Source organism: Pangasianodon hypophthalmus, chromosome 4 (assembly GCF_027358585.1).
Source record: "Pangasianodon hypophthalmus isolate fPanHyp1 chromosome 4, fPanHyp1.pri, whole genome shotgun sequence".
NCBI lineage: Eukaryota > Metazoa > Chordata > Actinopteri > Siluriformes > Pangasiidae > Pangasianodon > Pangasianodon hypophthalmus.
The window spans coordinates 1,826,263-1,832,262 of record NC_069713.1 but is presented as its reverse complement, the minus strand read 5'-3'; positions in this window follow the sequence as shown (position 1 = coordinate 1,832,262).

Sequence of the window (6,000 nt, the reverse complement as noted above, 5' to 3'; positions counted from 1 at the left end):
GTCTCTCTCTCTCCCTCTATCTCACTGTCTCTCTCTATCTGTCTGTCTCTCCCTCTATCTCACTGCCTTTCTCTCTCTACCTGTCTCTCTCTCTCCCTCTATCTCACTGTCTCTCTCTATCTGTCTGTCTCTCCCTCTATCTCACTGCCTTTCTCTCTCTACCTGTCATTCTCTCCCTCTATCTCACTGTCTCTCTCTACCTGTCTGTCTCTCCCTCTATCTCACTGTCTTTCTCTACCTGTCTGTCTCTCCCTCTATCTCACTGCCTTTCTCTCTCTACCTGTCATTCTCTCCCTCTATCTCACTGTCTCTCTCTACCTGTCTGTCTCTCCCTCTATCTCACTGTCTCTCTCTACCTGTCTGTCTCTCCCTCTATCTCACTGTCTCTCTCTACCTGTCTGTCTCTCCCTCTATCTCACTGTCTTTCTCTCTCTACCTGTCTCTCTCTCCCTCTATCTCATCGTCTTTCTCTCTCTACCTGTCTCTCTCTCCATCTATCTCACTGTCTTTCTCTATCTGTCTGTCTCACCCTCTATCTCAGTGTCTTTCTCTGTCTGTATATCTCTCCCTCTACCTCATTGTCTTTCTCTCTCTACCTTTCTGTCTCTCCCTATATCTCACTCGTTCTCTCTACCCATCTCTCTCTCCCTCTATCTACTTGTCTCTTTCTCCCTCTATCTCACTGGCTTGTTCTTCATAACTGTCTGTCTCTCCATCCCTCATTCTCTCATTCTCTGTTCCTGCCTCTCTCTCTCTCTCTCTCTCTCTCTCACTTCCGGTGTGATTGTTGGGGGTGAGCGTGTGGACTGAGTGGTGTGAGTGCGGTTGGCAGTGGGTGATGTTGTTTGGCATGAAAACATATTGTCTGCCTCCAGGATGCATAACGCTACGGTTATATTTCTCAGCACTACTGAAAAGGCTAACGAACTAGTTGAGACAGGGATTGTTATTGATGATCTTTTTACTTCTGTGCTTCCACTTTCTACACCATCAAAGAAAGTCACATGTCTAATGTACCACCATTTTTAAGTGATGAGGTATTAGCTAAAGCTTTGTCTCATTACGGTAAACTGGTTTCTCCCATTAAAAAGATCCCCATCAGTAGCGAATCGCCTTTTCTGAAACATGTTTCGTTTAGGCGCTTTGTTTACATGATTATGAATGACGATGCTGAGTTAGATGTGTCCTTGCACTTTCGGGTTGATGAGTATGATTACATTATTTACGCAACAATTGATAAAATGAAATGTTTTAATTGTGGGCAATCTGGCCATTTAATCCATGCTTGTCCCGCAAAAAACTCAAACAACCCATCAGCTGATGGTGACGTTGCCGCTGTCGGAAGTGACGTGGTAGTTAACGCTGAACCCGATGAAGCAGGACCGTCAGACGAGGCCCCGGGTGTATCAGGGATAGGAGTAGTGAAGGATAAGAATGATGATGCTTTACCTGTGATCACACCAACTGATGCTAAAGAATTAGCGCCTGAAAACACAGTTTCTGGTGTAGAAGTGTCTAATGTTCAGGCGGAGATAGCCGTTACTGAGACAGATATCCATTTAAACGATGCTTTCAATAATGACTTGCAATCTACTGTGAGAAATGTACATGATGACAGTCGAATGGAAACAGAGCAGGCAGATTTTAAAGTCCCATTAAAAAGAAAGAAGTCTGGTAAAGCTCTGACTGATAGACATGCAAAGAAAGCAGATATAACCGAGCCAAGTGATCAGGATGAAACGGAAAGTGACAGTGAGTTTTCTGATTCGAGTGTTAGTCTTTCTCAGAGTGATTTTTCTGGACGTCATTATGAGGTAGATGACATTAAACTGTTCCTCAGAGCTACGAAGAATAAGAGAGGAGTGCGCATTAACGAATACTTCCCTGACATAAAGCAGTTTGTTGAGAAAACAAGGTGCTTCATGATGGAGGGCTCCTTTACAAATAAAGAGGTTTATCGATTGAAAAAGACATTGAGGAAACTTAACTCTGAGCTCAGTAATGAGGACAGTGAGAAAGCCTAATGCCAGGTATTGTAATAGAATGTTCCTGTGGGCAGGGATTTTTTTCTTTTCCTTAAGTATGTGTCATGTTAATGTTGCTACCCTGAATCTGAATGGTGCTAGAGATATGCACAAAAGAGCTTCATTATTTGAAGTAATTCATCAGAAAAAAAATTGATGTCACTCTGTTACAGGAAACACACACTGATGTTAATAATGCTGCTGATTGGGCAGTAGAATGGAATGGGATTGCTGTTCTAAGTCACAATACTTCACTGAGTGGTGGAGTTGCTATTCTTTTTGCTAAGAGTTTCAGCCCACGCTCTTATCAGATTGAAGAGGTTATTAAAGGGAGACTTTTGAAAGTAAGAGCCTCTTTTGAAAATGTTGTATTTGTTTTTATTTGTGTATATACACCAACTTCAGCTGTTGAAAGAATGCTATTTCTAAATACTTTGTGCTCTGTTTTACAAAATGTTGGTGTTGATGAATATTTATTTTTGGGTGGTGATTTTAATTGCACAACTTAGAGTCCAACTTAGATAGAAATCACATTGAACCCCATTTACCTTCACGTCAACGTCTTGTTCAGCTAACAAAAACACATGAATTAATTGATATTTGGAGACAGCTTAATGGAGAACAAAAGCAATAAACTTGGACCCATGTTCGTGATAACACGATTTCATTGGCAAGACTGGATAGGTTTTATGTTTTTAAACATCATGGTAGTATTGTTCAGAGTTGTGTTATTATCCCATCATGTCTTTCAGATCATAGTATGGTGCAGTGCTGTATCTTTTTAAACTCTATTAAGCCAAAGAGTGCTTATTGGCATCTAAATACCACTTTATTGGGTGATAAGTGTTTTAAAGAAAGTTTTAAAAATTTTTGGGATGTTTTTAAAACTACAAAGAATTCTTTTAGAACACTGCAGCAATGGTGGGATTTTGGGAAAGTTCAGATAAAACAGTTTTGTCAACAACACTCCCAGAATATCACTAGAGAGATAACCCTGACTTTGAACACCTTAGAGACTGATATTTTAAAATTGCAAGAATTGGCTCACTTGCCTGGGAATCAAAGTGATGTGGAGTCTCTCAAAGAAAACTCAGTTGTCTGATCTACTAGGGGTTAAAACACAGGGTGCTCTGGTCAGGTCACGTTTTTTAAGTGTAAATGAGATGGATGTACCCTCAAGGTTTTTTTCAGTTTGGAAAGGAAAAATGGACAGAACAGGGTTATTCATGCTTTACGTTCTGAATCTGGGGTATTGCTGACTGACCCCAAAGACATTCGTAAGAGAGCAGTCACTTTTTACGAGTCTTTATATAAAAATGAACTGAGTCCAGATTATAGGCATGATAGTGATTTCTTTGACAACCTTCCTCAAGTGTCAGAGGAAGTTAACGCAAAAATTTCAGGTGCCTTGACCATGGGGGAACTCTGCAAGGCCCTCCAAGGTATGGAGCTGGGAAAAGCACCAGGGATGGATGGCCTGCCAGTCGACGTCTATAAGTCATTTTGGTCAGAGCTTGGAGAAGACTTGCTGGAGGTACTGAATGACAGTTTAGCCGGAGGGCTATTGCCGTTGAGCTGCCGCAGAGCAGTCTTGACTCTCCTACCCAAGAAGGGTGACCTGACGGACATCAAGTGCTGGCGGCCGGTCTCCCTCCTGTGCAGTGACTACAAGCTGCTCTCTAAAGTTTTAGCTAATTGATTGGCAGAGGTTATGGACAAGGTCATACATCCTGACCAGACATACTGTGTCCCTGGTAGGTCAATCTTTGATAATGTTTCCCTGATTAGAGATCTTCTTGATGTCTCTAAGATGCTAAATCTAGATTCTGGTTTAATATCATTGGATCAAGAGAAAGCCTTTGATCACGTTGAGAATGTTTATTTATGGAGAGTTTTGAAAGCCTTTGGCTTTTGTAAAAAATTTATAGATCTACCTGAAAGTTCTCTATAGTGATGTTCAGAGCATTCTCAAGGTCAATGGTGGTTTGTGTGCTCCTTTTGGAGCCTGTAGAGGTATCAGACAGGGGTGTTCACTTTCTGGTATGCTCTATTCTTTGGCCATAGAGCCTTTGTTACAGCAAATAAGAATGAAACTTCATGGTATATCTTTGCCAAATTGTAATGGTAATTTTTTATTATCAGCGTATGCAGTATATAGTAGTTATGATCAGTAAGCAAAATGATGTACAGGTTTTATCTGAATTGCTTGGAAAATGTAAAGTTTTATCTTCTGCTAATATAAATTGGAATAAAAGTGAAGCACTACTGATAGGAAGCTGGAAAAGTGGAAAACCAAAACTTCCTGCTGGTTTACATTGGGGAAAAGAAGGTTTTAAATATTTGGGGGTCTTTTTAGGCGATGACACAACAGTGCAGAAAAACTGGGAAGGTTTAATAGAAAAAGTCAAAGGACGCCTAGAAAAATGGAAGTCTTTGTCTCCAAAATTGTCATACAGAGGACACATTTTAATTGTTAATAATTTGGTGGCATCTTCCTTATGGCATAAGTTTGCCTGTGTAGATCCTCCTTTGCAGCTGCTCTCAAAAATCCAGGCTACCCTGGTGGACTTTTGGAGTCTCTTTGTTGTTCAACGACCAGAAAACTCACATTCTCTTCATTGGTTACTGGAGAAGCCTTTAATCTATGGCTCCCAGTTGGACTTAACAGACAGTTCCTTTTTTCCTGGACTTAGAAGGTTGCTGATTGAACACAACATTATTACTCTGAGTCAGCTACTGAACATTGTACGGCTGGATTTCAAGAAAGAAGCAGCATTAGCTCAACATTTGGGAATCAGGTCTATTCGTCTGGTTACCCAGTTGCTCATGAAATGGCAAGCTGCACTTAAAACAACTGAAATGGACTTATTAACAGAGTATTGTGGGGCAGTCGTGGCCTAATGGATAGAGAGTCGGACTTGCAACCCGAAGGTGAACCTGAAGGTTGTGGGTTCAAGTCTCGGGTCCGGCAGGGATTGTAGGTGGGGGGAGTGAATGACCAGCGCTCTCTTCCACCCTCAATACCACCACTGAGGTGAGACCCTTGAGCAAGGCACCGAACCCCCAACTGCTCCCCGGGCGCCGCAGCAAAAAAGGCTGCCGACTGCTCTGGGTGTGTGTTCATGGTGTGTGTGTGTTCACTACTGTGTGTGCACTTGGATGGGTTAAATGCAGAGCACAAATTCCGAGTATGGGTCACCATACTTGGCCACAAGTCACTTCACGTCACTATTGCGTTGGTTCCCGAGTTCCTAATCCCAAAGACTCTTTTCCTTGTCTACTTCTGTCTGTAAATGTTGAAGGGATTACATCTCCTTTCATTGAAAATGTTGCATTTCTGTGTAAAGATTTCTTTTTAAGTACTGGTAAATCTTTGTACAGGTCTTGTGTTTTGGTTTTTAGCAAAAAGGTTTTAAATGGGAAAGTTGATACTCCCTGGCGTGATGTTTTTAAACTGGATCAAAGCACAAAACCTGAGTGGAGATCCTTGTATAAACCACCATTGACCAAGAGAACAGGTGATTTGCAATGGAGAATTCTTCATGGTGCTGTCGCGGTTAATGCTTTTATCTCAGTTCTAAACCCTGAGGTTACTTCTACATGTCCTTTCTGCTCTGACAGAGAAACCATCTTTCATGCTTTTATGAATTGTTGTAGATTGCAACCTCTATTTCTAGTTGTAGGTAATGTTTTCAGGAGTTGTAATGAGACCTTTTCTCTGGAGACTTTTATTTTGGGGTACAAATATGTGAGAAAAAAAAGATTTGTTTGTCAACTACTGAATTTTGTCTTAGGCCAAGCAAAACTGGCCATTTATACAAGTAGGAAAAGGAAAATAGAACAAAGTATAAATCAGAACATAGTAGCCTTGTTTTCTAACTTGGTGAAGTCAAGAGTTTTGGTTGATTTTCTTTATTTTAAGTCTATTGATGATCTTGTCACATTTGAATGTATTTGGTGTTGTAATGAGGCTCTG